General features: G+C 40.0%; 1 protein-coding gene across 1 annotated transcript in view; it reads right to left on the bottom strand.

Moving 5' to 3' along the window:
• Positions 1-870, bottom strand: part of FIGN (fidgetin, microtubule severing factor) — a 106,228-nt gene extending 105,358 nt beyond the window's left edge. The window contains exon 1 of the mRNA XM_019290588.3: positions 692-870. The gene's annotated coding sequence lies outside the window, so the exon portion shown is untranslated. The remainder of the gene's footprint in view (positions 1-691) is intronic.
• Positions 871-10,004: the final 9,134 nt, after the last annotated feature.

The raw sequence follows: 10,004 nt of genomic DNA on the forward strand, positions 1-10,004 counted from the left end.
GCTCGGCCGGCAGCGGCCTGCGTGGCTGCCCTGGCCAGCAGCTCTTGCGCCGCGTCCCCGGGCGGGCAGCGTCGGGGCTCGCTGGTCGCCACCGCCTCCCGCCCGAGGAAAATGGCCGGGGTGGAAGTGCCGTCCCGGCCCGAGCGGCGGCGGCGGGGCCGCGCAGCCGTGCCCGGCCCCGCGCTGCTCCCGGGGAGCCCCGGCCGCTGCCCGCCGGAGCCCGGCTGCTAGCAGCCGCGGCGAGGCATTCCCGATAGCCGGCAATGGCTGAGGGGCCCCGGCAGCCACACCTCCCTCTCCCCGCACTTCCCAACCCGGCTCGGCGGGGGATGGCAGGGAGCCAGCTCAGCTACCCCGGCCCACAGCTGCCGGGGACTCCCCTTGCATCAGAGGGATTCCCCGCGGGGGGGGGTTGTTAGACGGGCTTTACAGCCTCCTCATGCTGGCAGGGAAGGGCATATCGTGGCCTGGCGGCACAGACCGGGCCCTGCCTCTCACACACGGGTCTCCCCGGCGCGGCCGAACCCCGTGCGCCGGTGCTGCCCGGCACCCTGCTCTCCCCGCTCCATCCCCGCACACGTCTGCGCGCCCGCTTCCCTGTCACCGCAGCTGTGGAAGGGGGAGTGAGAGCTTCCCACGAGACAGATCCACATTCCTGGGCTTGCACCTGGGACTATCAGAGCGTTTTTACCTTCAAACGGGGAAGAAGCCACGCTGTCCGGATGCTGTTCTTGGGCTTTGGTTTAGATTGCTGGACTGGTTTCACTTCCTCTCTTCCTTGTCCTGCTGTGGAGTTAAGGATGGTTTGGGAGGGTTGTTTGTCCGTCCTGGATATAGAGGAGACTGATTAAATTTTCTTAGTAAAAGTGGAGGATGTAGAGGCAGTTAAGGCTCTGGAGGAGGCAGGGGAGACCAGTCCCAGGGGATTAGCATCTGGAGGAGTGGGAATAGGCTCGTTTCCCATCTGTTTCTTTTTGCAGTAATATAGTAGGCCTAAATAAAACTCTGAACTAGTTGCCAGCAGAAGCTGCTGTGAGCTGTCAGCCCGTCCCTATCCTACCCGGGTAATGGAGGAGGAAAAGAAAGGACAGGAAGGCCTGTCTAGGTGATGCTGTCCATGAAGTGATTTAGTCAATCAAAAATTATTTTTACCTACTGGTGAAAATAGGCACCTTTCATGCTTTTGGGAGGCTGTAGCCAGCCCGGGTGACAAAGTTGTGCCTAAAGACTGGAAATAAAAGGACAAACCAAAAGGGCTAGACAGACTTCTGCTTATTAAGAGTATGGAAGATGTTCCTGGCTCACTTGGACAGCTGAGCATAACTCTAGAACTGCTACATAAGGAGAGCACTGCTGGTGGAATAACAAAAGTGTCCTGAAACAAGCACCTGGTTTGGAGCAGATACTGCTTTTGCTTCCCAGAATGTCCCAGGTAAAACAAAACAGACACAGGAAAACATGGTTAAACTGAATTTTGGGATGTAGAGAGCTATTTTTAGAACTTGCAACATAGCTATAGCAACAGAATTCTATAGAAATAGCTTTAGGCAGCTGCCCAGAGAAGCCAGCAGGCGAGACACCCGGCCACAGCACCTGCTGTGGTCCAGCCTGCACCATGCTCTTCTGACACCTTTTCCCTGCCCTCAGCATCGAGTGGCTCTGAGCAACAGGCCCAGAGGCTGGGTCAGCCCGTTGCCTGTGCACACAGCTGCTCACTGTCCCTTCTACAAGAGCTTGTGGGTATTAAGCAGCCACCTTGGCAAGCAGACAACTGCTCCAAATGCAGGTAACACATCAGTAGCCTCTGGTATTCGCTAATTTGACCCAACTATACATGTTACATTTAGAAGTCTCTGATGCTGAAATCTGCAACACAGCATATTGCCTCTGCTACTGTTGCCACCACCAGGCACTGAAAATAAGTCATCACGATCGATCCCAAGGTCATGAGCTTGGTCTAAAAATCATATTGTTAAACATAAAAAGGATTCTTTTGTCTTTGCTACTTTATACATATGGTTTCTTTTCCCACTGTTTTCCCAAACATGGCACTATACACTTTTTCTCTCAAGTGGAAGATGAGTTCCTTGCAGTTACAGACCTCTGTGACTTGTACCTGTAGGAAAACAACAACTGGCAATTACCATAAGGCATTAGTTGATAAGCACAAGTGCTTTTTAAACTTTTTGACCAATAAAGAGTGTATTTACCAATCTTTGTACTGCATTAACCTCAGTTTTTTCATCTTATATACCTATATTTTTATTTTCTTCAGGCTTCTCCTGCCACATTAAAATAAGTTGAAACAATAGGCATGCAGTATATGTTTGTATGGGCTGACATTCATTTCTGTGCAGAAGGTCACCATAAGACATACTATATTAAGTTTTTATTTTGAGATCTGAATTAGGCTGAAGTGAAGGCCTTGTTCAGCTCATATGTACAGCGGATGAATTCCACTCTTTGTTTAAAATGCCACCAGTCCTGATCCTTCTGAATGGGAAATTCTCACAGACTTTCAAACTGGGAATGTTACTTGGAGCCTATTTCAACATCTAGGTGAAATGTTTACAATGAAATTTAAAACCACATAAAACTTGCCTGGTTTCAGGTTTTGTTACAAACTCCGAACTCAGACCAGATTCTTTGAAAGGTTCACAGACCTTTTCAGCAAATCTAGATTAATAACATTTAAACCAACTGAATTGTGGAAACAAAACAAAAATCACAGAAAACAAAGAACAAAAACATCTAACTATGCTCCTATGGGATATTGATGTGATGCATGTGAACTTCGTAGTTTCTACTTGGTAGGTCTAGTAAAGGCTTTTAAAAATTATAATAAAAACAACAGTGATACATTCTTTAGTGATTTTACATTAATTATATGGATTTTATTTGTAAATGAGAGGAAGTTTTCAAAATGGCAGACAGTGTCTGACTTCTAATGCTGAAATTTGGCAGCACCTGTACTCCCCTTGTGCGCTGGCAGTGCAGACCTCCAGGGTGGGGCCTCCTGCCTGTCTCCCTCCCTCTGTGCTGGGAAATGCCTCCAGTCTCCCACTCTCAGGCCTCATGTGGGGTAACCACAGTTGTCATTGCCTACTAGGATGTGCTGCAATAAACAGGCTGCAAGTGCTCTTTTTTGGAGTTTTGGTCACTGGTGACTGTAGGTATTATTTTATTCCTTTGTGAGGAGCACAATCTGTTTAAGAGCTCAGACAACTCAAATCAGATGTTTATAGCACCTGGATCCCCACTGAGCAGCTGAGATGGCTCCAGATCCTACATGCTGGGACTTTTCCAGAATGTGTGTGGTAGGATAGCCCCTCCTGGGCCTCTCTGACTAGAGTGGTCATCATACAGAACTCCAGTCTCTGCAGCTAAATGTTCACTTGCTGCCTTTTCAGACCACAGTCTTGTGTGTCAGCATGAGTGCAAGGCCACAGGTAGCTGGAGCTCAGATTCCAAGAGGCAATGACATGTGTGGCCCTAAAGCATTTATAAGTATAGATCATAAGTAATTGTCTCTGTTTTGCATACAGGCAACTAACACTCAGTTGAACTAGTGTCATATAAAAGTCCCATAGCAAACAATGGGACAATGGTTAAACTCAGAGGAGTAATACATTCCAAATATTGTTACATGTTACTTCTAAGTTCTTCCCAGGAGATTGCAAGAGATGAAATCCTTCTTTCTAGCCAACCACTGTTCTGCACAGTTTCACTTCAAACACGTCTAAGCCTTAGGTCAGTGAATAAGCCACGAACACATAGAGTCTTCCTGGACTCCTTAACACACAGCCTGCTGGTTTAGGAACTGGACAGTACCTAGTCTCACAAAACATCACTTGACTTCTCAAACTAAAAGAGGGTATGCTTAGATTAGATATTAGGAAGGCATTTTTTACTGTGAATAAAATAGACAGTGGAATGGATCGCCCAGAAAAGCTGTGGATGTCTCATCCCCAAAGGTGTTCAAGGTGTTTGGTGAGGCTTTGAGTAACCTGTTCTAGTAGGAGGTGTCCCTGCCCACGGCAGGGGAATTGGAACTAGACAAACTTTGAGGTTCCTTCCATCCCAAACTATTCTATGATTCTATGACCAAACACTGTATTTAGTGTCATTCCTGTGTCAGAAGGAAAAAACTATATAGAGAACATCTGTCCATAGAGGCACTTTGCATTTTAGCTGTGTGTAAAAGCAGATCACTTCTACAACTTGTAACCACTTTGGCTTAGATTCTGGAGTTTTAAAGGGATAGCATGTCCAATATTTTTGTTCTCTTCTTTGTACTTTTCCACTTCTGTATTAATCAATCACCTTTCTTTCAGTGAGATTTCCAGACAAACCCTTTACTGGTCATTCTCTACAATCTTGCTGAATATTTGATGTTTTTGGCATCGTAAAAGTATTGGTCCACTGAAGTCACTTCTATTTTCCATTTTAGTCCTTGAGGAGAAGTTGTTCACAATATCCAACAAAAATATTCATTGAGCAAGTGCTCTGTATAACAGAACAATATATAGATGTTTGTCACATAAATATCTGACAAGACATATGCCTTCTGGCATTTCTTGAATTTTGAGTGCTTAATACTTTTTACCCTGGTCACAAATGCATTTTTACTACAATTCCCCATTTTTTTAAAGCAAGCTTTAATACAGAAAGTCCCTCTTGGGGAACTCTAGGAAGGAATTGAATGTTTTTAAGGTTTTTGTTCTCTGTCTTCTTCTGTTTTTCACAGTGCTGTTCATTAACTGGTTAAAACGACACTAATCCCTGTAGTTTGACTTAACAAAAACATTAATATCTTGTTCTCACTTAAAACACCTTCTCCTTATTTGAACTAGAGGAGGATGAGGTGCCCACACAAGGCCAGAAGGATTCAGAGATGTTTGACAGTCCAAAACACAAGACCAAGACACAGGAATGACATCTACAAACACATTATGTCTCTTTTTCCTGTCTCTAACGCCTTCTTGGCCTTACAAATACTCTTTTTGCCCTGCTGCCAGCATCTTTCTCCCTGATTCCATATATCTATTGCAATCCTTCCCATTTGCATTTGCACCCCTGTCTAGTACCAGTCTCACTCATAAGTCCTTGTCCTAAACTACCATCACGTTTTATGACCTTTGACTTGTGCCTTTTTCCTGTGTCTGGACACATTTTCTTTTGTTGCTTTTCTTTTTTTCACTTTCCTTAATGGTCTCCCTTTTCTGAATTCCAATCAAACTGCTTCCTATTCTATGTTTTCTGGTGACTTGCAGGAAGAAGATGGAGAACATCTGATGGACACCCTTATTCTCTTTGTATTTAGCACCACTGGCAATTGGAAAGAGAAAACTGAGAGCAAATCCTGCTCAGATCTGCAAGCCCCAGGAAAAAATACACTGAAAAAGCACACAGAATCTTTGAAGAAGTGGCAAATGAAATATGCAAACATTTTTACAGAGGCTCAGGTTTCTCCAGACTGAGGAAGACTTTCATAGGCTGGTGGAAGAGGAATATGCCTTCCCAAGCACCAAGTCCCAGTACAAGCAAGTAGTCAACAAAATATTTCAAAAATTTCTTAACATGAGCAAACCAGATTTTCCCTCAGTGCATTCTGAGAATCAGCTGACCACATTTGCTGAAAGTTTTGAAAAAACAGCCCAAGGCAGATATTTGGCATGAAAATTGCTGCCCAGTTGTTTATGTTTGACAAACTAACAAGCAACTGGAAACAGGTTCTTACAATGAAACTTTGACTCTAAATATCCCACTAGAGAGCCCACAATTAATGATTACCAATAACCAAAATGTATTTTACATAATGCTTAATACTTAATGACTTAATTTAGACACTGCCTGCAAAGAAAAAAAATAAAACCCCAACACTTTATTTTGGAGAGGGAGTGGAACAGTAAAATCAAATAATAGTACGCTTGCAAAACTGCAATTTTTTTCCCAAGTACTTTTTCCAAGCACTTGATATCAAAAAGTCTTTGTATCTCATCTCCAAGTGTACATTAAAAAATCTCTAATTTACCCTACAATGGAATCAACTTTGAAATCAAAGGGAAAAAAAGAAATTTAGCAGAACAGTGGACTTGCTCAAAGTCACACATGCACATGAAAAAGTTTCCCTGAAAAATTACATGCTATAGGATCTGCGTGTCTGATAAAATACCCACAGGGCTTTTTTTGCTGTTGCTTTAGAAGAAAATTTTTACTCACTTTTTTTTTCTTTTAATGTGTAAAAGTTCCCTTACTTTAAGACAAATATCTTCCTCTAAGTAACACCCCAACACCATGTTATTGATCTTCACAGTATGAAATTATTTTAATAGTAAAATTAAAACAAGGTTTATGACCTATAATACAATATATATATAATAATTTATTATTAATGTTTTAATATTGCCTTTGGTGTTGATGTGGGTGTATTTAAGTCTTGAAATAACATAATCTATCTGTTCAGTCTTCTCTAAAGCTTTTCATTCTCTACAGCTTTTCAAACAAGTAAATATTTTTTTCATTCATGCTAGGTATTCATTTTTAAGAATGTCATGTTTATGAGCCTTAATCAAATATTCAAAATAAAATACCTTTCTAACATGCAAAAGCACCAACATTTCAGACAAGTTTATTTTACATTTTTGAAGAAGAAAAAAGAAAAAACTATTCAGACTTCAAATAGCTCTGTTCAGATAACCTGAGCAACACAACTGTTCTACAAATGCTATTCTTCCATTGCAAGTAATATATTGTCTCACTGAGGAGGCAAAGAACTTAACAAAGTAAATTAATACTCTTGGGTTTTGTACTATTAGAAAGATCATCCATGCCACTGTGTGTAATATAACAATTAAATCTTGCTAACTTGTACTTTCTTCTTCTAACTTCCTTTAAAAGATCAAATTTGCTAAATGCGCAGCACTGACTGCAGTCAACAAGGCACTTAAGTACGTGCTTAATTTTGTGCACGTGAGTAATCACATTACAGTAAATGGAACTTGAATGCTCAAAGTTAAGCACACACTTAAGTGCTTTGCTGGATCAGGGCCAGAGCATGACAACTTGCAGGTCATCCTCACTGCACAGTAAGACGTCACAAACCTTAAATATCCCGTAGAAACCTTCTCCCCACTTCAAATCAACAGTACTAAAGGCAAGGACAAAAATAAGTAGCTGCTGCATTCTTTTCTTTGGTTACAAGTCACTAAACTGGAAGCAGTACTTACAGTATAGCAAATTACTCATACAATAAATTCTCTTGATAAATATCCATAAAATTACAATTTATTTCAAAGATCACCGTTTGTAATTCTATTCTCATAAGACCATTAGACATGTGAGTCCTTTTAATTTTAAAAGACCTGCTAGTAGTTCTCACAGAAGAATTTATTCAAGACTTTGACCTTAAATTGATACAATTGCACAACTTAATCAGAATTAAACATGAGTCAAAGTACTGCAGAATATTATCATGGGGGTCAACATAGCCCTCTAGCAGCTATGCAGAGGATGCCATTAGTACCACAACCTTGGGTGTGTAGGATTCTGATTCTGGGAATATAATATGCCAAACTAAATATTTTTATTATATGTTTTCTGCCAGTTATTATGCCAAATATGTAGGGAGGGGATTGTTGATGATATTTTTTCTTTCCATGCAGCTGAAAGGATACTTAAATAGTCTAAGAATCTTTTCAATTCAGCAGCTTTCCAATGAAATGAAACTTTATACCCACTGTGTTACACAATTTAATTTTCTTGCTACATTGACATGGTTCAGCACTTCTCCAGGACTTTTTCTCTTTTCAATACATGAAATAAATATTTTTTTTTTTTAGGATCTGAAACTACATTTTAGATCCAAATTTGCCTGACTGTTGACAGCATTCAGATACAGGGAGCTTCTATGTTTTTCCAACACATAAGTTTCCTCACAAAAATTAGCAGGATGAAACAGCAAGTAAGGACACACTGCCAAGTCTGGTTTTCTACCTATCTACAAAGCAGTTTTCACACTTTCCATGACTGTGAATGTCCTTCTTTTTCTATCTTTTTTTTTTTCTTTTAAATTTTAATTAGGAAGAACTGAAAAATCCGTCTCTGTACTGAGACTATTTGTATTGGGGGAGGGGGATGTCAAGGAACCAAAAGCACATTCCAAGCCAATTCTGATCTCATTTACAGGGATGAAAATCTGGAATTAATCCACTGAGTTTAGCAGACACGTTCTGGGCTTACGTAGATGAGATCTTACATTTATAAGTGAAATCAATGTTTTCCCCTCTGACATTCACATGGCTCAAACCAGAAACATTTCCTGAATTTAAAAAAAAAAGGCCAAATCATCCAGTTGGGAAGACTGGCATAATTCCATTGAAGTCAATGGTGCTGTAGTAATTTACATTAGCTGATGATCCAGATGAAAGTATATAAAAGTTTTCAGAGCAGGCTTCTTTCATTTAAAACTGCATTATGTTAGGCGCACTGTTGATGCTCAGAATTAATGTGCAAGTTGTTAATCTCGCTAGACCTGGATTTAAAATTAGACAATGCAATAATTAGTTTGGCACTATCATTCTGCTACCTAGAGGGTAATAATGTAGGTCATAAAATGCCAGTGATCAGCACAACTTTTCATACAAAACAAAGAATCTGTATTGGAAGAGAGGATAGGAGGGAGGAGAGAAATTCAGAAATCAGTTGTTATCAGAGACCGAACTGGGCTATGAAGTTCTGTGCCCTCTCACAAGATGCTGTGTTGTGTAGGTCTACTTATGTTTCTCAGTTCCCAAATACAGAGATGATTCTGAAGGGTATAAGTGACTCAAAGCTGTCTATAAGATCTCTATGTACTATTTTTAAGTTGTATGTTTAATATTCTTCACAACTTTGTTATTAAAAATTTAAGAATATTATTTATTTTAGAGTATTCTCCTTTTATTTTTGCTTTTACTTGAAATGTAAGCATGCAGCACAAACAGTTTACAAACATACAGAAGTGTAACAGTATAGTATATGTATCTTGATTGTTTACTTGACAAATGACTACTGGCAACATCAATAATTCAAAGAGAGAAACAACAAAAATATAGAGGAATTGCAATTGTATATGCATACTTCTTTCTGTTCTGCCAGTCATTCTTGCTAGACTTTATATAAACATAAAGAAAATCAGGAAATTATCAAGTCTGAACACTAGTCTTGACGAACACTTGCTTATATTTTGTACTATTTAAATAGTCAGGATGCTTAAATACACTCATTTTGATGGTATCTCACACATACATCTATTAAGAAAATCACATTGCAATAATTTTTATACAATCAGGCTGTGTTTGTGTAAGATACCCAGCAGAGTTCAGTGAAGTTGAGAACATATATACCGGTGTACATATGTCTGAAGTATCTCTATGCCTTCTGTATGTATAGTGTTAGAAAGCGCACATTCGATGTTACAGATGCATATATTCATAAATCATTTAAAGTTGTGCTTTTCATGTGGTGTGAGGCACAGATACAAACTTACTAATGATAATTATAGAACTGATGCTGATTTAGTCATTTCAAGAAAGCCATGGAGGCATAATTAGTGTCTGAATGGCCTCAATATTGCATTATTAGGAGGCTAGGGTGAAACTTGAAATGAGAACATCAAGGCTGATAAAAGAAAAGAAAACATGAAATACATACATAATTCATTCTGAGATATTATAAAGGTTTATAACCAGAAACAATAATTTGCAGAAGGCATCTCATGTACTGGAGCCAACTGCAATAATTTGGTCAACCTGTTTAAGATCAAATAGTGTTCTTAGCTATTCTCAGTGGTATCTTTCTAATAAAGTAGCAGCAAACAGACACTGTTTGCTTCTGGTCACTTTTAAAGAATGTTCAGTTTATCAGTGGGGACTTTAATCTCAAGCTTCATAGAGTACAAAAAGAACATTGATCCTACTGTTTTGTCCTCTAGGCCACAAGGCATGCACATTTTTACATTCATT

The sequence above is a fragment of the Corvus cornix genome, chromosome 7, assembly GCF_000738735.6.
Source record: "Corvus cornix cornix isolate S_Up_H32 chromosome 7, ASM73873v5, whole genome shotgun sequence".
Lineage (NCBI taxonomy): Eukaryota > Metazoa > Chordata > Aves > Passeriformes > Corvidae > Corvus > Corvus cornix.